The sequence below is a fragment of the Macrobrachium nipponense genome, chromosome 37 (assembly GCF_015104395.2).
Source record: "Macrobrachium nipponense isolate FS-2020 chromosome 37, ASM1510439v2, whole genome shotgun sequence".
NCBI lineage: Eukaryota > Metazoa > Arthropoda > Malacostraca > Decapoda > Palaemonidae > Macrobrachium > Macrobrachium nipponense.
In genome coordinates this window covers 14,081,241-14,107,867 of record NC_061097.1, presented here as the reverse complement: position 1 = coordinate 14,107,867, position 26,627 = coordinate 14,081,241, and the positions used below count along the sequence as shown (strand labels likewise).

At 38.8% G+C, this 26,627-nt stretch overlaps 1 long non-coding RNA gene across 1 annotated transcript in view; it reads right to left on the bottom strand.

Moving 5' to 3' along the window:
- The window catches only part of LOC135209038 (uncharacterized), a 78,267-nt gene extending 56,253 nt beyond the window's left edge, over window positions 1–22,014 (bottom strand). The window contains exons 1-2 of the long non-coding RNA XR_010313284.1: window positions 21,908–22,014; window positions 6,011–6,084 (exon numbers count right to left, since the gene is read on the bottom strand). This is a non-coding gene — a long non-coding RNA (uncharacterized LOC135209038). The remainder of the gene's footprint in view (window positions 1–6,010; window positions 6,085–21,907) is intronic.
- Window positions 22,015–26,627: the final 4,613 nt, after the last annotated feature.

The following is a 26,627-nucleotide window of genomic DNA, read 5'->3' as shown; positions in this document are numbered from 1 at the left end:
TGGACACAAAGTCCTTTCTAGTTCTCTTCCTGTTAATGAAGATAGTCCTCTTATCTCAAAGCTTCTTGGCCAAGGCTTTGAGGGATTTTCATTTTTTGCTAGAAAAAATGGTTTAAAGGAGCAAATCGCTGAATCCTTCTTAAAACCCACTTTACCTTCCAAAGCTTGCAACTCGCTAATTCTCTTAGCTGTTGCTAACGCAAAGAGGAATAATGACTTTCTCGTTAAGTCTCTAAACGAAGCTGCGTGAGACGGTACAAATTTTTCCGACATTAGGAACTTGAGGACCACATCCAAGTTCCAGCTAGGCTTCTTGATTACATGGTCTTTCGTGGTTTCGAAAGACCTTATAAGGTCATGTAGATCTTTATTATTAGTCAGATCTATTCCTCTATGTCGAAAGACTGAGGCCAGCATACTTCTGTAACCCTTCACTGTTGATACTGCCAGGTTACAGTCTTTTCTCAAATATAGGAGAAAATAAACTGCGATTTCAGTTACAGAGGTACTGGAGAGGATATTTTTCTTTCCCTTACACCATCTTCTAAACAACTCCCACTTCGACTGATATACTTTGAGATGTGGAGACTCTTCTGGCTCTTGCAATAGCCTTCGCCACTTCTCGTGAAAAGCCCCTTGCTCTGACAAGTCCTTCGACAGTCTGAAGGCGGTCAGACTTAGAGCGGAGAGATTTTTGTGAAACCTGTCGAAGTGGGGTTGTTTGAGAAGATCGTTCCTTAGTGGAAGCGATCTTGGAAAATCTACTAACCACTCCAGCACCTCTGTGAACCAATCGAGAGCTGGCCAGAAGGGAGCGATGAGGGTCATTCTTGTTCCTTCCGAGCAAGCGAACTTCCTCAATACTTCCCCTACTATCTTGAAAGGAGGAAGGCGTATGCTCCAAGCCCGTCCAATCTAGCAGAAAGCTGTCTACTGCTACTGCTTGTGGATCCGAGATCGGGGAGCAATAGTTCTCTAATCTGTGATTCTTGTTGGTCGCGAACAGGTCTATATTGGGCCTTCCCCACAGATGCCATAGTTGCTGGCAATCTGAGGATTGAGAGTCCATTCTGTGGGTAGGACTTGTTCTTTTCTGCTCAACAGATCTGCCCGGACATTTTTCTCTCCCTGCACAAACCGTTGTGAGAAGAGAGATCTTCCTTTCCTGAGCCCAAATCAGCAGATCCTTTGCTGATTCGTAAAGGGAAAAGAAAAGGAATGCGTCCCCCCTTGTTTCTTTATATAAGCGAGGGCTGTTGTGTTGTCCGATGAATCTGAATCCCCAGACCTGAGACCTGTTCCTCGAAATGAACTAAAGCTAGATGAATGGCTGTTAGTTCTTTCTTGTTTATGTGCCAGGACACTTGTTCTCCTTCCCAAGTGCCTGACACTTCTTCCGAACCTAGGGTCGCTCCCCACCCTGAATCTGAGGCGTCTGCAAATAACGCTAGGCGAGGTTCTGAAGAGAAGGGAGATTCCCTTGCTTAGCTTCTGTGGATCTAACCACCGCGGATATTCTCTTTGATCCCTTCGAGATTGGAAATGTTTCTCCCAGATGTTGGACTTCCAATCCCATTTCTCCTTCAGATAAAAATTGAAGGGGTCGTAGGTGTAGTCTTCCTAAGGAAACACGAACTGTTCCCGATCGAGGAGAGTCAGTAAGCTCATCCTTCCCTCGCGGAACAATGTTCTTTCCTTAGAAGACTGCCACCTTTTCTAAGCAGCGTTCTCTCCTTTCCTGCGAAGGATACGCTAGAAAATCCCGAGAATCCATCTGAATCCCCAGATAGACAATACTCTGCTGGGGAGTCAGCATGGATTTCTCGCGATTGACTAAAAGTCCTAGGGACTTTGTCAAATTTAGAGTAACTATAAGGTCCTCCAGACATTTTTCTCCGATTGGGCTCTTATTAGCCAATCGTCCAGATATAAAGAGATCCTGATCCCTTCCAGATGTAGCCAATAAGCTACATTCTTCATGATGTCCGTGAAGACTTGAGGGGCAGTCGAAAGTCCGAAACACATCGCTCGGAACTGGAACACTTTCCCTTGGAACATGAATATCAGATATTTCCTTGCTGCCGGATGAATTGGCACATGGAAATACGCATCCTGAAGGTCCAGGGACACAATCCAGTCCCCTGGACGAAGAGCAGACAGAAAAGAGGAAGACGTCTCCATCGAAAATTTCTTCTTCAAGACAAAGAAATTCAGGGCACTGACGTCTAGAACGGTCTCCATCCCCCCGATGCTTTCCGGTACCAGGAATAGCCGATTGTAAAATCCTGGAGACTGGAGATCTTGAACCAGTTCTACCGCTTCCTTGGAAATCCTCTGTTCCACTGCTTGCAAAATAGCAAGCTTTCGGACCGGATCCGAGTATCTTGCAGTCAACTCCCTTGGAGTTGTCGTCAAGGGAGGATTTTCCCTGAAGGGGATCAAGTATCCTTTTTTTCAGGATCGAGAGGGACCAAGAGTCCGCTCCTTCTGCGCCCAGACTTTTGCAAAGTGGAGTAGTCTGGCGCCTACTTTTCGTCTGGAGGACTCCCTCCCTGTCATCTAGACTTCCCGAAGGACCTTCTAGATGGTCTACCTCCTTCTATCTGGTCTGCTACCTCTAAGAGGGGCCCTAGAAGAGGAGGCACCTCGAAAGGGCTGTACAAAAAGAGGGTCTCTCTTTTTTTCTCTATAGGACGGCCGGCCTAAACTTCTTGGCTGAGTGAGTGAGGAGATCCTGAGTTGCCTTCTCCGTAAGAGATTTAGAAACCTCTCTAACAGTCTCCTGTGGAAACAGATGCGGGGATAACGGTGCAAAAAGAAGAGATGTTCTTTGTAAAGGTGATACGGCTCTTGCTAGAAAAGAGCTAAAGACCGATCTCTTCTTTAAGACTCCCGTTCCGAAAAGCGAGGCAACCTTCTACAGAACCGTCCATAACTGCTCTGTCCAAGCAAGCCAGGACACTTGAAAGTTCCTCCATGGAGACAAAGTCAGTGTCCTGAGCTCTCTTAGCTAACGCTCCCAAAGCCCGGAGTCCATAAAGTTGAAGACTTCCAGGGTCTTAAAGAGGCCCTTTAGAAGGTGGTCTAGCTCACACATGCCCCATGTTGCCTTAGCAGAAAGCAAAGACTTCCTCTGGAAGAGTCCACTAAGGAAGCAAAATCCGCATCTGCGGATGAAGGGAGGCCTAACCCCATAGGTTCCTTGGGTCTCGTACCACCTTCTGGTTTACTGTTAACTGGAAGGAGGGCAGGAAAAAACTGTTTTGCCCGCTTCCCTTCTGGAAGTCAACCACTCTGAAAAGGTCTTTAAGGCCTTTTTCATACTAAGAGCAGGGCGCATCTTGACGAAGGAAGACGACTTGAGAGCTTTTGTGCTTGACATCAAAGATCCTGGTGAAGGAGGGTCAGCAGGATGAAGGGAGTCTCCGAACTCCTTTAGCAGCAAAAGTGAAAGTCTCTTGTAGTCAGAAACTGCTACATCTACGGGCTCCTCCTCTTCCGATACCTGTTCCAACGGATTCCCACCGAAGGAGACCGTTTGGGAGTGATCTTGGCCTCTTCCCGTGGGAGAAGAACTCCTTTCCCGAGAAGGGGAGCGCTGAAAGCGTTTTAGAACTTCTTTATACGAAGAGTGGAGGCTCCGCCTGTCCGAAAACACTCTTGCGCCTAACTAGAACTCTTGTTGTCTAGGTTATTGCGCGGTTTCGCCAGGTCTTCGCGGCGCTTGCTAAGCTCCTGGCGGGCCCTGATTCAGGTGGGCGGCTTGAAAAAAGGATCCCCGTTGTCCTGATTCCTGAACGCTTAACAGGCTCTTGGCGCCCTAACTCTTGACGCCTAAACGTACTCCTGGCGGTCCTGCCATCCTGGCGTCCTAATCTCCTGCGGAGCCCTTGACTCCCTGGGCGGCCCTGACTCATGGCGGGTCCATGACTCATGGCGCCCTGAATGAATGCTGGGCGTCCTCCTGACTCATGCGGTCCATGATTACCTGCCTTCTTAGCAGGACTATGAACGTCCCCCCTCCCCCTTTTTTTTTTGTTGGGGGTTGAATCCTGTAGTCTTGAGAGGCTCTTGACGCCCTTTCTTGCGTCTTGTTGACCTCTTTGCGGTCCTGCCTGGCTCCTGTCCTGCAGAACCCACCCAAAGGAATCCTGATACTTAAAAGCGGTTTTGTCTATCCTCCGGTTCCTTGAACCTATAAATCCGATCGAGACTTCATGCTCGATTCGCCAGCGGTATCATAGGAGAGGAGGCTACGGATCTTTACCTGGTCTACCAAGGATTTCAACAAAGCCTTACCCGTCAATAGGTGGCGCTTTGTAGAAGAAAGCCTACTAAGGGCCGAAAGGAAACTCTTCCTCTCAGGAGAACAACTCCTATCGGACGAGTTCTTTTTTTCTTTCTTTTTCTCTCGACGAACGAAGGCGATAAAACGCCCATGGAGATTGTGAGGGTTCTTCTCCTCCTATACAAAAAGAGGGGCGCTTAGCGGAACTATTAAACAGGCGGGAGCGAATCATCTTTCCTCCTTGCGTCGAGTCTCCTTAGCAAAGGAGCCTACGAAAGAAGATAAACTGCTCTTGCAGATTAAATCAAAAAACTTCTTCGTTAGGATCCTGAAGAGAAGGGCTCCCTATTGTTTCGTCTTCTTAGGTACCGAAGGCCAATCCGCGGGAAAACGCTTTTCTGAGCTGGAATCAGCCAGCGTCTTCCTTTAGGCGCCTTGCCAGGCTCTCTTCAAAGGGCGCGAAAGAGAGGCCGAAAACTCCATCCTCCCGTTTAGGAGGAGGAAGAGTCTGAGGCTGAAAAACACTCCCTTAGGATCCGCCTTTTTGCTGGGCAATTCCGAGGCAGCCCTGGGACTTTACAACATGGATCTACCGAAGGGGGACGCTCCTGACCGTTCGGGGATGTTCTACAATCCTCCCTGCGGCTTTCGACATTCCTCCTTCCCTGGTCCTCGGGAAGTTTGGAAGCGGTCTAGGTCTAGGAGCAATGATGGAACCACCTGCACAAGTCACTATCACCACTCTTACCTTCATTTAGAGGCTCCGATAGCGTGAGCTGAAGTTTCTTGATTGAAGCCTTTACATTTTCCTTTCCCTCCTGAAGAAGAATCTTTGGATTCAGAACAAAGGGAAAGAAGCAGGCTGAGGCTAAGAAGGGAAAATAAAATCGTTAGTAGGAGAGGTTAACGTTCTTGTTCTATAGAAACAAGATTCTACTAGAAGACCTTAGCTGAAGCCTTTCTTAACTCTATCTCTCTCAAGGCTTCCTAAAACAATGAAAGATAACTCCTTTCCATTTCAAGCTCTGGTAAGGTTGCTCGCACTCAACACAGGTATTATTGCAAAGGAACATTCATTCTCCTCTGCATTTAGCGCAAATGACTATGAAGATATACGTGCCCGATTTAGGCAAGCCAACCTTAACCTTGCAACCTTCCCTACTACCAAAACTCTAAAACATAGGTGAAGCCTTAGCATCAGGACATCGTGAAAGAGTTTAGTTCCAAAACCAAAGCGAGAAAAACAGTCCACAATAAGCGTATGGCCCAAGCCAGAGAAAAAACCAGAATAAACGTCACCAAAAAAAACCAATCCAAAATTCTCGGCAAACGAGTAGGAAATCCAAGATGGAGGAACGAACCAATAGGTGTTGTCCAGTTCAACGACCGACAGAAATTAAAGTAGGGCCTTAGAAAAAAACGGGAATGGTTCCAGACCCCGACCACCCCAGCGGCGGGAGGGAAGGAAGGTGGATCCTACCTGATCCTACCTGTCGCGTGTTGCCGCGAGTTTTGAAATTCTGTCGGGGACGACCGAGTCTATAGCTTAAGTCTATATACTCCTGGGTAAGTTTTCATGTACAAAAATGGCAATACATTTTTTTAATATCCACAAATGTTTAGATATGGTAACAATAAAGGCCATACAATCGAATTAACTTCTAGTGGACGTGAACAGCGGGATGACCAAATGGAATGAAAACTGGAAGAAAATCTACTTACCCAGTTTTCTTCTGACGTCAATTCCAGTTGCCGCCTCAAGGCAGAGAGAAAGAAGTCCGGATTCTTTCACTTTTCTGAAAATAAAAAACGTAAAACGAATTCGAATTTACCTGCCTGTGGTATTTTTCAAAGTTCCTTTCACCTTGCAAGGGCAATATTAAAGAAAGAACTTGGTCTATCTTACCATTGCAAACAACATCTTCAATTCTGCCTTTAATCCTACAAGTAATCCTTTCGTTCAACAAACTTATTAATCAGCAGATTTGCAGTCACTCCTGAAGCAAAAGCGTTATGTTCGAAGGAAGGACCATTTTCGTATGGACCAATGAGTTACAATTTTCCTGCCGCCACTTCCTTATCCAACATACTCTAAGCAAGGCGCCTCCTTCATGTCGTCACTTCCACCCTGGATAGCCATCCCTTCAAAGGCCCAGCTCTCCTTATCCACATTCCATCCTTTATCATTTAGGGAACACACCGGTAACCTTTTTCAGTAAACTTTAGTATGATTACAAAAATCCAAAAACAACGTCCTATTGTCAACTTTGATAATCAAAGCTCCTCTCACAAGCCTTATCAGGAACTGGCTAGAATGAAACCAAACCGATTCAAAGTCACAAGTCATTGATATAGTGGGGTGTTTAATATTTTTCACGGATACTAATATTTCATCTTGTTTCCTGCTAAAAATTTTTAAGAAAGGGCATTTACAAGGGAAATAAGTGAAATTCCCCTACACTCCCCTCTCCCCCACAATCACAAAGATCATTTTCCCCGTAGGTTTCCCTTACCCACTAGACACCAGATTTCCCCTACGGTAGGGGAATCCCCCTACGCGTGGCAACAGTTTGCCGATCGTTCACCCAAGCAGGCAGGTTTTTTTTCTTTGTGATAACTGACTGCATACAAAAGTCAAGTCGAGCTGGACTTCCATTACACCGTTGTCAACGCCGTTGGCCAACCAAATAACCCCGTTCACACAATCAAATTTCACTTAACCCGTTTAGGCAAACTGGGTAGGGCAAAAACAGTTATTAAAATGTTAACCATTAGCATCCATTTTGAAAATACTTGACTAGAGAAGAAAAAATTTTGAAACTATGACAACGCTGAACAACTCAGACACAAACGTTTAAAGTGGAATCGGTTGGGTAAAACTTAGATTTATTGATATAATAATATAATATACTGGAGCCCGCACACTCTACAAACGAACAAATTTTCGGTATCTAGTTCTAAACAAAAACGAATGGGAATTACCAACTCACAAAATCTTTTCGTAGCACAAGATCGTGAACCGTAATTTGTGATTCTCCTTATTCACATGATAGCGGAAGACTAACTTAATTTTATCGTCACGACGACAAGTCTAAGACCGGAACTTTGAAAGGCCACGCGAAAACTACCTTGTGTACTAAACTAACATTCACGATACGTAACACTGCATCACTTAACGAAATATATCGTTTCGGGATCCTATGTTTCTCTCCTCTCTCTCTCTCTCTCTCTCTCCGTCCTCCTCTCTCTTCTCTCTCTCTATCTCTCGCTCTCTCTCTCTTCGCTATTTTCCTTTAAAATAAATAATTAGTTGGGATTTTTCATAACTATAGAAAGGTAGAATCATCTAAAAGTAAAATAAAAATAAAAAATGCAAAGCAAACTGTTTGGTTTTTATGCAGGCTTTCTTTAAGGGTTTCGTCCGAATCATTTATGAAATATTTCATTTTGTTAGATACGAACGAAAAATCTTACCAACCGTAATTATCCAGTATCACCTGTATAATGAGATTTCAGTTGAAATAATATTTAACGTAAACTAAAACATAAGTGGGGTAATAAAGTTTGGCATATATATATATATAATATAAGTATATATATAATATATATAATATATATATATATTTAAAAATTAAATTATTGATTTTTTTTATACAATATATAATATATATATAATTAGAATAATATATATATCAGATTGTCATATGTTTAAAGATTTTTCCGCCTAAAAAAAAAAGAATGTTATTTTGAGTTCTAAGATATAATTATGAAAAATATAATTTATAAATTTATAACTTCCTTTCTTAAACTAAATGGACTTCACTTTATGAATTCACAAGAGGTTAAAAGCACTGATGGAAGAGGTTCGGTTGGGCACCGCCATGCAAGTTCACAAATGCCATGAACCAGTTTGGATGCAAGACAAGATAGCTTCTAAATTTTTACATATGCCAAAACAAAATAATGGACATTCCACAAGGTGAAAAGGGGAAGGTTTTGGGGTTTTAAACAATTATGATAAGGAAATATTGTACAGCTTTGAAACCCAATTTTTTGCAAGTTGGTGTTAATATCACACTCATCTCCGGTTCCAGGTTGGCTTTGGCCCTTGGGAATGCCCTAAAGCAAAACCCAAGTTGTCCACTGAGCTTTTATGATAAACCTTGAAATGGTGGTTTGGTAAGTGTTGGTTCATGGAATGGTAAGATTGATTATAGTTTTCATGTTCCACAATTTCTTAATATTTTCCAATAAATAAATTTCGGGAGATTTAACTTGGCTAGAAAGAAAAATGAACGGTGGTTGGGACTGGATTAACCTTTTAAATATTGGTACTTTGCCGGCGAAGCAGCCTACAAAAAGTTAAGTAAATGCTAAGATGCCTAGGAACCAAAGTATACTAGAGCTCTGACTTCCATCCTATCAACGGAAATTAAATGCGAAGGTAGTTGACGCTGACAAAAAAAAAACACTAAAACCAGCAAAATAGCTCATGGTTTCTGTTGTGCCTTATTCATAATATTGTCATCCAGTGGAAATAAAAAGCTACTGAAATGGCAACAAATTAATATAATATAGATATATATATATATATTAATATATATATATATATAATACTAATATATATAGAATATAAAAATATAATATATATAATTATATATATATATACATATATTATATATATATATAGATAAACTCTGGGGTTAATGAAACCAGAAAATTTCTTACAATGAGAAATTATGTTAAATATTAAAAAATGAAAATAAACACCTTGGGTTCACAATGTTTACAATAACTATTATATGTTAAATAAACTACTGGCACTCAATAAGATCATAAAGGCGAAATTTCCTTGTCATTACTTGGGCTATTAGCATTATCAGTACATTTTCCAACCGCGTAGTACTATCATCCCTGAGATTCGAAAAACTTGACTTGGAGTGGGTGCTTATATTCGAGGTCCCTTGGTGCCACTTATTACCAGTATGAACTTTAAGGGGAAAAAAATCTGGGTTTCGAGAGCAGACTTCCCTCAGTCAAATCAATAAAAAGTTAAACGGTTAAATATTTAGTTTGATATGAAATCAAACGAGCTAAGGCATTTCTTCTGTATGTTTTACACTAACTGCATTTTCAAGCAACATTTGGCTAGTATGAAATACGTGTTGAAAAATGGATTTTCCAAAATATTTCCATTACTTAATGCTTTGCTATTATATGAATTCATTAAATAGTTATCTAGAAAACCTTCGAGAATGGCCGACAACTAAATTTATAATTAACCAGAGTCTCTTGCAAGTAGGAAAACTATTGAAACAAACCAGCCACAAATTACAAGACCGACCAAAGGCCAAAGGGCAGTACTTAACTACAGATACCCAAGTTCTTAGCCATAAAACAAGTCACAAAAGAACAAATTTATGATCAAGGTCAGTGGGAAATTATGAAACTGTGCTAAATCAAATTATCATCCATTGAACAATTAGTACCAATGACATTCATATATGAAAGTTTCGGCAATTAAAATATAAATTATTTTCGTCCTATTACATGTTGTAACATTAAGTCTCACTGGATCGAGGACACTGGAAGTAGACGTTTTTTTTTTTCAATAGAAAATTCCACAAACTCAATGAATACCGAAAAAAACAAGGCATGATCCGACCAAAAGCTTACTCGAGGAGCGTGCTAAAATCTACAGTCAAATAGAGCGTAGTTTCATCAACGAAAATTAAGATAAGTTATATTTTATTAGAAATAATTTTTCTGTACTATTAACATGCACATTTTTATATCCTGATTCTAATTAATAAATCATAAACATTCTATCCTAAAATTCCTGTACCTTTAAATCAACGTGCAACACATTATCCAGGCCTTTTTAGGCTTTCCTACCCCCCACCCCCAAAACAACGACAAATAGTAGTTTTCGGGCTTACTCCACAAGTTAAAATAATAATTATATTCCACGTACTATTCACCGAACAGCCAAAGTAACTCGTTTTAATTAAAGTAATTATTTAATTTTTTATTCCATGCTACTATTTATACAGAATCATTAATTTAGTAAATTATGAAATCTTCAATGTCACAAGGAATAAGTGATTCTAACCGTCCAAGACGATTATCTTCCATAATGGGGAACAAATCCTGTATGAATAATATACGTACACCAAAAAGTAACGAGAGCGCATGATTTCAGTCATTGTTCAAGTTAAATTTTGTGCCTTAGAAATAAGTAGATTGGTATGTAATGAAAGAAGGAATAACTACTCGATATAATTTCCTCCCCAAAACTGACACTCAAAATAGGACTTAAGTGGTGACTGATTTCAGTTTATATTTTATGCTGCGTTTTTTGAGTTTCATTTGTTTCTGTCAAACACTCACAGCATAATAACATGTTTCAGATTGACGATTGTATCTTAATAATCGACGGTGAAATGCTCACACAACTCAACTTCAACTGAAATATTTCGGGTAAAATTCGGTGTCAGTATTACGGAAGACTGTGAAAAGATTTCCCAGCGACGTCATTGTGAACAAACAGAATTATTCATGAATAACGATTTCCTTACCGCTTCCATTCATTACATTCAGCCATTTTTCGGTAATTGCTTGGAATTTCCAATCATATGAAAATACTTAATTCATATTTTTACTTCCAGGTTGATATACGAAGTTTTAATAGTCAAGATAAGGTAGTGTATATAAGGCAAAATGACGTAATGAATCAGATGTTGCCAACATTTTGTCGGGGGGTGGAGTGGGAGTCGATTTTATGGATCACAAAAGGACTGAGGTAAAACTTCCTGGAAGATCTTTATTCTTTTAATAAAAAAAAAATACCCAGGCCTCTATGATAAATTCCATAAATTTAAATAACCAACTGCCTTCAGGCACCTATTTTTTTAAGACGAAACAGGCCTACGTAAAAAGTTAAGCATTATCAAATAGTTTAACATTATCAGAATGGACAACTTTTCAGTTGGAAAAAAACAGAATCGGGGCAAACCAATATAAGAATTCTTTAAAGCTCCCTATTCAGTACAATTTATATACTATGAATTTCATATCATTTGATACTACTGTATTAATCTACCTTCCCTCCTTTCTGCCAGTCGATTTCGGTTTTACTATAGTAAGACTCCCGGAGTTTCAAGGTCTGACGTAGACCTCTGCATACTTAGCCCACATGGCGTGAAAAATTTTTCTTAGATCATACATTACCCGTTCCCTGGATGCAAAATCTTAATGCATTTCCTGCTTCGGGTCAACTTCAGGATACAGCAGTTTTTAAGGGAAAACTAATAGGTTTAATCAGAGTCAAGGTACGTACCTATATCGGGTCCGCTCAGTACTAAAACCTATCCCCGACCGTTGTGAAACTTCCTTGTTGACCAAAAGGACCTGTATCTTTATGAAAAACTATTATTTAATGGATAAAACATTTTTATATTATTTTTTACGATGGACATTTTTATATTTTTTTATCTTATTACCAGTTGTTCGTACTATTACTAGGGTAAAGACAAAGAATGGCCCTTTCAAATGATAAACGGACACAAAGTTACAATTACGATTACTTTCAAACCCACAAGCACGCACAGAAAAAATTATCTACGCGCACAAAAATGTGCAATTACTTCATCCGTCAACCTACATACGTTCACGTTTCATAGCTTATCTGACTAAGGGTTGATGATAAACTGAAAAATATATTATAAAGCTGATAAATTTACTATATAATGCATAAATAAAACTGATTGGTGTTCGCAGAAATTTTCGATGAATTCTAGGTCAAAGACTGACCATAAATGTTTAAATTTTACGTAACTATACTTGCCAAAAAATTTTTACATAAATTTTCAACTTATTACATCATGCCATATACCACGTAAAAGTACAAAGAATGCCCTTTCAATTGGTATATGACACATCACAATTACAATTAAGCGCGCACGCAAAAATTATAAAAAAAATTATAAGCGTTCGTTGCAGAGCTGAAATCTTAGCCCCGCCCCTTCAGTTACATCCTCTGTATCATCGTCTTCATTACTTATTCCTTTGATACCTTATATCGATATATGATGTGAGTCTTATACTTTTAATTCTTTCTTTTTTTTTACACTGCCTGTATCCATATTTTCTATGTATTTATTGCATAACAATTAGTATTCATAAATAAGATTTGGGAAAACAATTAATAACAATCTATCATTCTAACCTTTGCATACAAAAAAAAAAAAGTAAAAAAAAAGGTTGCTTTCCCAAAGTGAGATATGGAAAACAGGACAGTGAACATAAACTAAAACATTTCATATCCAATTATTTTATAATCTTGATAGCACTACCTGAGAGAGAGAGACGAAGAGACGACTGGGGAGGGAGGACGAGAGGAGAGAGAAGAATTGTCATGCTGGTAAAAATTGGAGTTTTAAGAGGAATACAGCATTACCATTATATAGGTAAGCAAATAAATAAAGAAAAAGCAAATATCAAGAAAGCTTGGAGATTATGCTATGTGCGGGGTTGAAAACTGGCAATATTTTATATGAAATTAACAAAACCAAGGCTTGGTTGACCTAATTGAGGGACAAATGGGTATTAGAAAAAAACCATCCAAAGCACCGTGGGACCATCCTTTACAGAGTTTTATTAAAGAAAAAAACAAAAAAACCATGCGATATGGGATTAAATGTATTATAAAAACTATGGGTTTCTTCTAAGTAACTTCAATGGATAAGCGATGGACGAGTTACGCTTGGTCACGTCGACAATTATTAGCTCCGTCCCCCACTGCCCAGTTGAGCAGACCCCGATATACCTTGCCTCTAGTTTTAATGTCCACGAATCAATCAACCGTCTAACTATTTTAACGCATACAATCACGGCCACCTATAGAGGCTCTACAGTTGAAGAACAAGTAGAACCAAGCGCAATTCGTAACGAGTCAGTGACGTCAAACGGAACCCAAATATTGTTGCAATGCATTTCCTACCCACATTGCCATGGGTTTATAGTTACAAATTAGTTCTATTATTAAGTTAGTTATAATATGATCAAAGAAATGAATATTACCATTACAAGAAGGAAAATACTAAGGTACTGAATAAACTCAACAGCGGTTTCTGGGAAACATTTTTTTCCCCTATGATTCAGAAAATAAAAAAAAGGCAAAGGTATTGCGAAATAATAAATGCCTATAATAAATATCATTTTACGTCAATATAGGGACTAGTTCAGTGTCTTTTTTTTTTGGCAAATTTGGAAATCATTACTATAGTAGATCATTTGCAGCAATTATTTCAGCCTCCAATTCCTTGTTGGGTCAGGAAACAAACTAGCCTAATAGGCCTAGTTTTACCGTCTTTAACACTTGAACTCTAAAGGTAGCTATAGGATTTAACAACCCTCTTACATTTCCAGACCCACCCCCAAAGTGAAGCAGAATAAATTAGTTGCAAAATTAAAAATTATCACCGATTTAAATGTGTGTAAGTAATCTTAGGGGTCAAGAAATTTAAACCCCAAAAGCTTTGAGACTACCAAGGCCCTTATATGCATTAGGATTAATTTGTTTAGTATTTTGAACCGAATTGTTTGGTCTTCATTTGCATTGGAAGCTGGAAGCTTTAATTAAACAGGGCTTTTTTTTCCACAATTTTTAGCTTTTTAACCAACATCTGTGCGTTTGGTCTGGGATCTACTGTTTAAGAAATACCGACCAAGGATAAAATAATATATTACTTTGAGTATGAATAAGAAGAGAGAAAAAAGCATTCAGTCGTGAGGTTGCACTCAACCTAATAAAGACCTACAGGCCTTATATACGAATATAAGTTAACGTATATGCAAACAATGAAAAATCATGAGGGTTTTGGCCATAATATTAAGGCTATATATATCTGCGCCAGAAGGGCTCCCAAAAAAAGGACTCTCATTAATTGTTCTAAAAAAAAAGAAAGAGAAAAAAAGGGCTCTTCAGGAGGAGGGAATCTAGCTTAACTTAAGTGAATGTACTGTCGGCCAAAAAAAACTCGTGGCAGAGGTTCATTAATTTTTCGTTCACCTAGCCTGACGCACGATTTCATGCCGTTATTTATTCTTATTTTTCTTTTCAAATATTGGAAGAAATCATGTGTAATGACGTTAAAAAACAGTCACTGATAATCTTTAGAAACATTATAGTTATGTTATTGTGTTAAAACTTATTTTCCATATAGCAAAATTGACGTTGAAACGAAACGAAGTGGATTACAAAAAACGTCATATCATAAAACCATAGATATACAGTTACGAAATAGATAGGAGACACCTATCACCCTGGTAGTCAGGTAGTATTAGTATAAACATAGTCCACATTAGATTATCATTTCAATATTAAGTTTGAAGGTAGTTGAACTTGCCATTTGTTTAAATTTTACAGGAAAAACATTAGAATCTCACAAAATGCTATCACAAAATTTTAAAACAAAAAGAAAAAAAAAAACGAATATCTTAAACAATGTGAACCAGTGCGGGACCGCACTTATTGCTTTTGATTAGATTTTGATTTATGTGCACGGGATATCTAATGTCAAATGTGTCATGTTATTCGGTCTTAAGAAACATCCTTCGATGAGCGAAAGGAATTATTGCACTGCATTCGGTGCTTTAATAAACCGGAAAGAAATCCATACATAGATGAATTAATAAAATTGTTTAACGAACGGCAAAGTTTAGAAACATGGGCCTAGCCCTAGAGGGGTCAATACCTCTGACGCACCACATGAGAGCAAGACAATACAGGTATGTTGAAATGTTTGCTGAGCAACAATTCATTGTTTGGGAACTTTCGAATTCTAGTGCCTCGTCACGGACATGCTGAACCAGGAATCATATAACGTAGCATATACGGCGTTATGACTGGTGTCTGTTGAATGAAACTTTAGATGGAGAGGAAGAGATTTTTAATCTTAAACACTGAAGTCTTTAATAGTTGTCTAATGGAATAAGCAAAACTTATCTTTGATGGGTATGAGGAGATTCAGTTAGGCTTACTCTTTTCTGTTTTGTTTTTTATCGGTGGCCAGTGAATACCCCAACAATAGGGAGGGAAACGGTTTCAAAGGATGCATGCATTTTTTTTTTTTTCTTCAAAAACCTAAACGAATACATTTTATTGGGAGATACTTTATTAAACATCGGCATAATTCTTCCATCCACTCCCTATGACGCCCACCTCCGCTCTCTTCTACATCTCCAGCGGCGACTAGAAATACTAGATCCGAACTTCTCACCTGCGAACTCCACCCCCTTGTGAAACCATCACTAATGCTAAGGTCACCACATGTTCACGTATCAAACGCACGCACGGCCAACGCATGAGCGGAAAATTCGTTAGTTGGCAACAGCTCAACGGTCAGTAAACCGTTAATGTACCGTAAAAAACACACGTTAAAATCGTAAAACGTACGCGGCGACCGTGTCGTCCCGGGTGCTAAGCTTCCGCCCACTAGGGCGCAGTAGCCCACTCCAGGTGTTTTGGAAATGGTTCAAAACAAGTCGTGGGTGGTCACGCCAAATGTCTCCTGACGTAGCTCCAGGCATTGCACGTGGGGGACCCACGGTAGGACTGGCTGCGGGGTACGCGCTAGGGTCACCTGGCCAATTGTTCGCCGTCCGTGTTTTCTTTCTTTCCGCCGCGAAGCAACGTGGGCCTCCATAATTGCGCTGCAGCCTACGGGCGAAAACCGATTCACCACACTTTACAACCCTGTACGGGACATGGCCAATGCTGGTCAGCGTGGTATTAAAAGGGTCAGGTCGGCGCCATCCCCGGGTCAATCTGTTGAAAATCAACTTGAAAATATGGGCCACAGGATTATCCCAAGGACCTGACGGTCTCAGGTTTATTTTATTTTCATTGACAATGGGCGGAGGCTTTTGGAATAATCCTTTAGGCACTGGCTCCTAATTACGATTTCCACTTTCCTTACCTGACTTTGGACCGCTATCATCAACAAACAAACAATGAATTGGCAATCTGTCCAGAGGGCTACAAGGGTTAATCCCAGGCTTTCTATTCCCCAAGGTAGTATTCCCAGCGTTCCGGTACCACAAAATCTCAAAACCCAGAAATCAACAACCGGGTCATTTTCGTTCAACAGGATTCCGGCATCTACCGCCATATACGTCGTCTGTTCACACCATGCTACCAGTAAGAAATTAATTTATGAATTAGCAACGCAAGGAACAGTAGAGGAGTTGGGGCCTGTTGTTATTGGTAAGGTTTCTTCTTTAGGCCATGAAGAATCCCGGGTTGGACGAGTACTTATATGGATCCCATGCCCCCCCAGTGCGGAACCATTTGTGAGTGGGAGCAGGACTAATGGCTTCATAGCCCGTAGGGGCTGTTTCTCTGTGTCTCCAGGTGGTCTGATCACCGAATTCAGAATATGGAGGACAAGGTTTCAAATAAAAGGCGAGTTGGGAATAAATGGATAACGAATATAAAAATTAATGGGGAAATTTCTTTGGACGAAGACAAATTGTTAGGGATGTCTAGTAGACCTTTTTGAAAATAAACCTTTACTGCTTAGGCCAAAAAATAACAAAAGAGCTTCACTTGGTAGACAGCAAAACGTATAGTATAATCTTGCTTTAGAATCAACTTTCACACACAACACACACCAACACACACCAACGAACACTTTCCCGGTAACACGGTATTCTCAGATCTTATGGGAAGTGTCGAAGATATTTATTTTCTTATGCAATAGCAAGGTCTTACCAATAATGGTTTTGTAACAAATAAAAAAATGTTAAATATCTAAGAGGAATTGCCTATATAACATCTAAAAAAAATATTATCTTGAATACGTAGAATTCCTATTTTATTTTTAAGAATTGTTGATAAGTAATTAGATGTTATTTCTATATCGCTTAAATTAGAAAATCGCCCCATAGTCAACAGTTTTATTTTAAAGTCGTTAGTGTATGGTCTGAATGTAAAATCGAAAGCAAGACAAAATTCTAGTTGCTAATTCTATAATAAGAGCTCCCAAAGCGTTTCAATAAATCATAGAAATTTCCTAAAAACTACGTTATTGTAATTTTCCCTGTCGAACCTTGCGTTAGCTTGGTTATTGCTATAAATAAAAGAATTCAGAAATGGTGGGGGTTAATATTATTTTTTCTTAATCAGTGATCGTTGACTCATTTACAACCATTAGTTCTAATTGCGTTCTACTGAAATGTTTTTGTTTTTGGTACAATTGAGAAAATATAATATCTTGGTAAATCTCTTCTCTCTTCTCTCTCTCTCTCTCTTCTCTTCTCGCTCTCTCCGCTCTCTTCTCCTCTCTCAATGATAGTAAAATCTCGATTTTTGTCGGTTGCATATAATTTTCAACTGTAATATTCAGCTGTTGTAGATGGTCTTTCGCGGATTCAAACAGAATAAAAATAAAAAAAAAAAATAAAAAACAAAAAAAAGAAAATAAAAACGGTAATAATGCTTTCTCATACACCCCTATGGCAACAGCACCGCCCATTTCCCCAAACCGGTGGGCGTGGTCTTGGACTGAAGTTGATTGGTCCACCAATGAAGTCTCAATTAACAACTCTGCCCACGTTCCAGCGTAAGTTCCAAGGTAGGACGTCCGACCTGCTTGTTTCTTTGCGCGTACGGAATTTAGCGGGCGCCAATTTACGTTCGCTGGCTTTAACGTCCGGTAGCCCGGGTCCTCCGTTTACCAGCTGTTCAAGGTCATTCACCCGCGATGATGCCAAGATTCCACATACGTGGGCATACGCCGTCGTTGATACGTGAATGTGGTGACCCCAGCATAAATGCTAAGTGTCACAACATTTCACGTATCAAACGACACGCACGGCCACCCGCCTGAGCGGAAATTGGTAGTTCGGCTAAGCAAGCTCAACGTCAGTAAACCGCTAAATGGTAACGTATAAAAACACACGTAAAATCGTAAAACGAACGGCGGGACGTGTCGTGCCGGGTGCTCAAGCTCCGCCCACTAGGGCGCGTAGCTCCCACTCCAGTTTTGTAAATGTTCCAAACAACGTCGTGGGTTGGTCACGCCAAATGTCTCCTGACGTAGCTCCAGGCATTGCAACGTGGGACCCACGGTTGACTGCTGCGGGGTACGCGCTCCAGGGTCACGCCTGCATTGTTCGGCCGTCGTTCGTTTTCTTTCCGCCGCGTCAACGCACGTGGGCCTCCTAATTGCGCTGCAAGCCTACGGCGAAAACCAGGATTCACACATTTACAACCCTGTACGACATGGCAACGCTGTAGCGTGGTATAAAAGGTCAGGTCGGCGCCCTCGGGTCATCTGTGGAAAATCAACTTGAAAAATATTGGCCACAGGATTATCCCAAGACCTGACGGTCTCAGTTATTTCTTTCATTGACAATGGCGGATTTTGGAATAATCCTTTAGCACTGGCTCCTAATACGATTTCCACTTTCTCCTGACTTTTGACCGCTATCATCAATCAAACAATGAATTGGAATCTGTCAGAGGGATACAGGGTAATCCAGGCTCTATTCCCAAGGTAGTATTCCAGCGTTCCGGTACACAAATCTCAACCAGAAATCAACAACCGGGTCATTTTCGTCAACAGGATTCCGGCATCTACCGCCTATACGTCGTCTGTCACACCTGCTCAGTAAGAAATTAATTTATGATTAGCAACGCAGGAACAGTAGAGGAGTTGGGGCCTGGTGTTATTGGTAAGGTTTCCTTTAGGCCATGAATAATCCCGGGTTGGACGAGTACTTATTATGGACCCATGCAGTGCGAACCATTTGTGTGGGAGCAGGACTAATGGCTTCATAGCCCTGGGGCTGTTTCTCTGTGTCTCAGGTGGCTGATCACGATTCAGAATATGGAGACAAGGTTTCAATAAAAGGCGAGTGGGAAATGATAACGAATATAAAAATACTGGGGAAATTTCTGACACAGACAACTGTTAGGATGTCTAGTAGACCTTTTTGAAATAACCTTTACTGCTTAGGCCAAAAATAACAAAAGACTTCACTTGTAGACAGCAAACGTATAGTATAATCTGCTAGAATAACTTTCACACACACACACACACACACACACGAACACTTTCCCGGTAACACGGTATTCTCAGATTATGGAAGTGTCGAAGATATTTTATTTCTTCTGAATAGCAGTCTTACAATAATGGTGTAACAAATAATGTAAATATCTAAGAGGAATCCTATATACATCTAAAAAAATATTATTCTTGAATACGTAGAATTCTATTTATTTTTAAGAATGTTTGATAAGTAATTAGATGTTATTCTATATCGCTTAAATATAAATCGCCCATAGTCAACAGTTTTATAAGTCTTAGTGTATGTCTGAATGGTAAAATCGAAGCAAGACAATTCTAGTGCTAATCTTATATAAGAGCTCCCAAAGCGTTCATAAATCATAATTCCTAAAACTACGATTGTATTCCCTGTCGAATGGTTACTTGGTTATTGCTATAAATATAATTCAGAAATGGGGTTAATATATAATCAGTGATGTGCTCATTTACAACCATTATTCTAATTGCGTCTACTGAAATGTTTTTGTTGTACAATTAGAAAGTATATTGGGATCTTGGTAAAATCTCCTCTCTCTCTCTCTCTCTCTCTCTCTCTCTCTCTCTCTCTCTCTCTCTCTCAATGATAGTAAATCTCGATTTTGTGTGCATATAATTTTCAACTGTAATATTCAGCTGTTGTAGATGTCTTTCGCGGATTCAAAACAGAATAAAAATAAAAAAAAAAATAAAAACTGTAGTAATGTGCTCATACCCCTGGCAACAGCACAGCCCACAACGGTGGGGCGTGGTCTTGACATGAAGTTGATCGGCGTAAGTTCCAGGTAGACGTCCGACCTTGCTTTCTCTTTTGCGCGTACATTTGCGGCGCAATTTACGTCGCTGGCTTTACGTCCGGTAGCCCGTGTCCTGTTTACCAGCTGTTCAAGGTCATTTCACCGCGATGATGCCCAAGATCCACATACGTGGGCATACGCCCGTCGTGATACGTGAATGTGTGACCCCAGCATAATGATAACGGTTATTTTAAAAGTCCCCGCACCGACAACGGACGCCTAAAAAATACATGTTTATAAAATATTTTCTGTTCAAAGAAACTTTATCTTCATTCCACAAAAATATGTGCTACACTCGTGTTACACCCTGTAGCGTCAAAGAGCAACCCTTGATTAAAGCAGTAGGTTTTTCTTGAGAAAAAAAAAAAAAAAAAAAAAAAAAACATGAAATAGACTTAAACGAGAACGTCACCCTTTCCTATTTCTTATCCTTTCAGCTACTTATAATATGATTATTTGTTAGTATTTTGAACGAATTGTTTGGTCTCATTTCATGAAGCTGGAAGTTGATTAAACAGGGCTTTTTTTCTCACATTTTTAGCTTTTTAACCAACATCTTGCATTGGTCTGGATCTACTGTTAAGAAATACGACCAGGATAAAATAATATATTACTTGAGTATGAATAAGAAGAGAGAAAAAGAATTCAGTCGTGAGTTTTACTCAACCTAATAAAGACCTAGGCCTATATCGATATATAATTTTGTATATGCCAACTGAAAATCATGAAGGGTTTTGGCCATAATATTAGGCTATATATATCTGCCAGAAGGGCTCCCCAAAAAAGGACTCTCATAATTGTCTAAAAAAAGAAAGAGAAAAAAAAGAAAGAGAAAAAAAGGCTCTTCAGGAGGAGGAATCTAGCTTAAGTGAATGTACTATAAACCCACGAATTGACAAAAATACAGAGAGAGAGAGAGAGAGAGAGAGAGAGAGAGAGAGAGAGAGAGAGAGAGAGAGAGAGAGAAATTGTCATAAATTTTCATTGTCCCGTAAAAAAAATCTAGGCTAGACCTAAGCGCCTATATGCTGTAAGCCTATAGATATTTTAGTTTATAGCAATGAGCCTAATAGCTACAAAGAGTTAACAATACACGTAATTACATCAAACAAGCATAAGTTTGCATAGATATAGCTTTAAAATGATTATACAAAAAGAAGGCATAAAAAGATCTGAATTGTAAGCTTTATAAACATGATTTATATATAGATTAATTAAAATTTTTGTATTCAAAGTCAGCTGATAATAAACCAACTAATTTTCACCAAACAGTGACAAAAAGCACCTATGAGCTTTTCAAGTTGAAGATAGGCTACGGTTACTAGACTATACCACGAGAGCGCTGTAACCACCGTTGATGGCTAAGTTACCGATAAGCAAGAATGCCTGTAACATCCGAAATTTTTAAAACTAAATTCAAGGTGAAACTATAATAAAAGAAGTTTTACATCCCAAGACAAAGTCTTAGGGCAAAAGGCTTTAAGGTCATTGGATTTAACCTGCTTACCGGGACATAGCCTAATGGTAGGCCACCTAACTTCCGACAATTTTTGCTTCAGCTAGACTATTCATAACCGGCTGCTTTCCAACTAATTTATTTCCATTAAACTGCAAGTAATCTATGTAAACTGTAAATCGCTGCTTTATCTATAACAATAAAACACAACTACTTTGAACCATAATAGCAGAAATTTCCAAAAACATAAGCCTACCGTTTCACGTATCTCTTGCTTCTCACACACTCAAGTTCTATGGATGACTGCCGGCCCGGCCAGGGTCTGACCGTTTGAGTCTGACCCACTCCCGCTTTTCCCCACGGTTCATTCCAATATTTCCAGCTGTACGGCTTTTGTCCCTCTGTTCAGGCTTAATTATTTTGTTTAATCTTTCCTTCGTGATTGCTCGGTCTAGTTATAAAAACATGTTTGATGAATTTGCAACTAAACGCGAAATAACACTAAATTTCCAATCAAAATGTGTCTTTTTCAGTAGTTTCAATACGTATAACAATTGGTGAGGTGGCTATGCAAATGAGGGAAGGTTCTTGGGAGAACTTGGACGTGTTTTCGAGTAATTGTCTTGCTCGTTAGGGGATAGTTTAACCGACTGTATAGTAATTATGGAGACAGAAGAAACCAAGTGAGTAAACAATGAATTAATTAGAGTACTAATACAAATAAATTTAATTTGCAAGAAGTCCTTGTAAACAAACTTCATCAGAAGTAACTGCAAAAGAAGGGATCGTGTTAAAATGAGTAAACCCACTATTTTTCAAGACAGTATTATACCACTTGGATTTATATATATAATATATATATATTATATATATATATATATATATATATATATATATATATATATATATATATATAAAGGTATATGCCACGAGGGAAAATAAACAACGGAGCATCCGTTGTTTATTTTATGGATTTATCACGTTCTAACTTTCGTGATTCAGTTATACCACACACACACACACCACACACACACACACACACACACACACACACATATATATATATATATATATATATATATATATATATATATAATGCATATATAGGCTATATATAAATCAAAGTAGTATGACATTGTTTGAAAAATAGTGGGTTCGCTAATCTTGACATGTCCAAAAGAAGTAATTCACTTATTACAATAACATTTTAATGATCTTATTTGTCCTTCCATCAGGTTATTTCTTATAAGTTCCCCGAAATTAACTGGAGAATAAAATGGTACTTCATCTTGCACCAATTTAGTCTTTCAGTGAACCTCTGGAAATTATTAGAAACGTCCCAACAGCTAAAAGACGAAAAGAAAGGACAATCGAAATGCTCAAACAAAAAGTTGAAGCTACATCGTCTTCCATCCTTTTGATAATACTGATAGCAAGTGAATTTAATTTTAGTGTAAGAGATCTTTTTACGCATGAATTAAGTGTATGTGACCAATTAATTACAAAGTACGTAATCTAGTTTTCACGCAAGACTGGTCAAGACCAACATGGATCAAGACTTACCAAAAATATGTTCTCCTCACATGTAATAACTACATGATGTATAATTATTATGTATTATCATGCCTAGTTCTCGAAATAAAAGAACACCGGAATCAACAAATCACGGCCGCTGGGTGCAAAGAAAGTTTTCTATTTCTCTGGTGCCTCAGTTTGACCAAGACCACCGGTGGTCTTGGTTTGACTCGACAAAAACAAAAGAAATTCTATAAGTAGGTACCGAATTCCTCCTATTGAAACTAACTCATAAACCGCGTTTTCAAAATTAAGGGCTGTATGTTACCTCCATTTGATGACAATGCTCTAGCGTAATAGATAAGGCGGCTACACAGTTTTCCTTCAAACCTTAGAGAAGTAAAGGAATCTCACATTAACCTTTGCCGAAATTTTGGAATCTACAATGGGTAGGACTCAAGATTAAATGTATGAGCGCCAAACAATCAGAATTTAACTACGTCACAAGAGATCGAGTCGAGTTGAACATGGAATTTAGGCCAAAGGCCAAGCACTGGGACTAATGAGGTCATTCGGCGTAGAAATGGAAATTGATAGTAAAAGGTTTGAAAGGTGTAACGGGAAGAAAACCTCGCAGCTGCACGATGAATAGTGTTAGGAGAGGGCGGAAAGCCGATGAAGTAAGAGAAAATGAAAGGAGGTACAGTAAAAAGAACTAAAGTGGTTGCAGCAGGCCGAAGGCACGCTACAAGAACCTTAAGTGATACCTACAATGTACCGCATCCGCATGAGGTCCATTGACGGCGGGTCACTAGAGAGCGTTAGGAGAATTGACTTGCAATTATTATTATAGATGAGGAATATTGAAGAAGGATGAATCTAAATGGCAAAGGACCTTTGGTAGTAGTTTCACTCGCCCCAGAAACCATACCGACACCTTAAATTAGGTGAGCGAGCCAGAATACTCTGGCATTTCCATATTAGCTTTTTTCTCTGGTATTATAGCAATATTTATTTACCTTAGAAAATGTTGTGCTAAAGGGACATTTCACTGGGTGAAACAGGCTGAGCCCAGAAATAGATTTTTCCTTCGTCAAAATCCCTTTATTATTGCCAAGAAAGAGGTTTTAGTAATGGGAATTCTCATTATACTTAGGATTTTTTTTTTTTTTTTTTTGTCCGTTAGTTAAAATTTAGTGGTTTTTATTCTGCCCTGCTAATAATTTGGTCATTTGTAAGAGGCATCGTCCACTGTACTGTTCACCAGCGTATTTTTCTTCTCACCATGCACACTATTGTTTATTTAAATATATATATTAATCCTCAAAGTAGCTCCACCAGTTTAGCACTTTGGATCCTCTTTCATTTCCATAACATTTTATAGTTAAATATTTTGGCATGATTACACTTTCGGTAGCAAGGCTTATGTCAATGACTACACACTCGCAAACCACTGAAATTTCTCGCCTTACGTCCTGTTGAGGTGCCTCATGGGCCTGCCAGTATAAGAACCTCAGACATTTCCAGTTGTCTGTTGCTTAACTTTTTGAATGACTGTGTGCTTTGACGATGCCGACGGCTGGAAAATGTTAGTTCATTTCTGTTTTATATGACAAACCAACTAAGTTGCAATTGTTGGTCCCTAAGGACTCTTATCTAGACATAAATAAAAATTCTTTATCAGCAAATTACAACTTAGAAATGCAAAATTTGAAGTAGTGTTGAAAAGGCGAATTTCTATGACATTACCCATTCAGACTATTGGAGTTGGTTAGAGTTGCACTATACAGTATATACATTTTATCATTTATGTTGCTTTACATTTTCTGTATTATATTAAAAGATTGGATCATGAAAAAATTCATGCAATCTACAAACTAAGTCATAAGTGAGATCAACTTAAGAGCTAAAAAAAACACTTCTAATGGAGAAAAAAAAAAAAAAAAAAAAAAAAAACCGGCCAGTTCACTGGTTTGGCATGTGATAACATATCGTTCTTGGTTTTCAATTACTTTATTAGATGCCTCTTCCTCTCTAAGGCAATATTTGGAAAAAATTAAATTAGAAATGTTTGTTTGTTTGTATGGTGTTTTTACGTTGCATGGAACCAGTGGTTATTCAGCAACAGGACCAACGGCTTTACAGGACTTCCAAACCACATCGAGAGTGAACTTCTATCACCAGAAATATATACCTCTCACACACCTCAGTGGAATGCCCGAGAATCGAACTCGCGGCCACTGGGGTGGCAGGCCAAGACCATACTGATCACCCACTGAGGCGATGCTTTTCCAACAAAACAAGTGAAGAACAAAAGACTAATCAGATTATTCTAAATAAGGACTTCAATTTTCAAATCAGGGTTTAATAATTTCAATAAGTTTCAACCTACCAAATTAAGTAAACCAGAGAATGAGTATTATAATTTATGTGTAATTAAAAACTTTTTACAAGATTCTCAAATTACAATTCACTGGAGTCTTCTTTTTCATCTCCAATTGTTTAATCATAGTTGGAGGACCCATGTAATACAGATATATTATATTGGTTTACCATTCCTCTCTACACAAGATCTAAAAGGAACAAAGTAACTTTTAGCAGACATCAAACTACCAAAACAATAAACTCATTATGATTAAAAGCTAATATAAGGTATTGCTGGTTTTTAAAGAAGCTACCCTTCACAGAATATTTTACTAAAAGTGAAACCGACATTTATTCCTAAGTATGTATTAGTTTAAGAAAACAACAAACAAAATTAGCAATTCTGATATTTGACACAAATCTTGCATAAGTGTTTCATGTTATTTTACATTTAAGTGTTTTAAAATCAACACACCAAGTAGAGGCATGACTTAGTTCCAATAAATAGGGGATCTACCATACAAGCAAAATAAATTAACTTATCATACACACTTCTATTTTCATACCTGCTCAGGTAATAATAATTAGATATATGTAAAGAGTTGAAGTTCTCGTGTACAATGGAAGGTCAGGTCACTCTTTTAATGTTGAGATTACGAGAAAAGCTGTTCTAGATGTCCAACCTTCACCCATCCCATCTGGTGTCATGAGACATTACCATTAGTTATTGAAAATTATGATAATCACAAGTAACAATTACAAAACATTTTCAGACCATGACTAGCTTGCTAGTATGATGTTTTTACATTGCATGGAACCAGAGGTTATTCAGCAATGGGACCAACGGCTCTACGTGACTTCCAAACCACATCGAGAGTGAACTTCTGTCACCAGAAATACATATCTCTCACTCCTCAATGGAATGGCCGAGAATCGAACTTGCGACCACCGAGGTGGGACGCCAACACCATACTAACCACGCCACTTAGGCGCTCAGACCATGACTAGGTACGTACATGAATTATATCAATTTATCAAAAGTCATATGACCAGTGATAGCTTGAGGAAAAATTTTCATGGGAAATAAAAATACATGA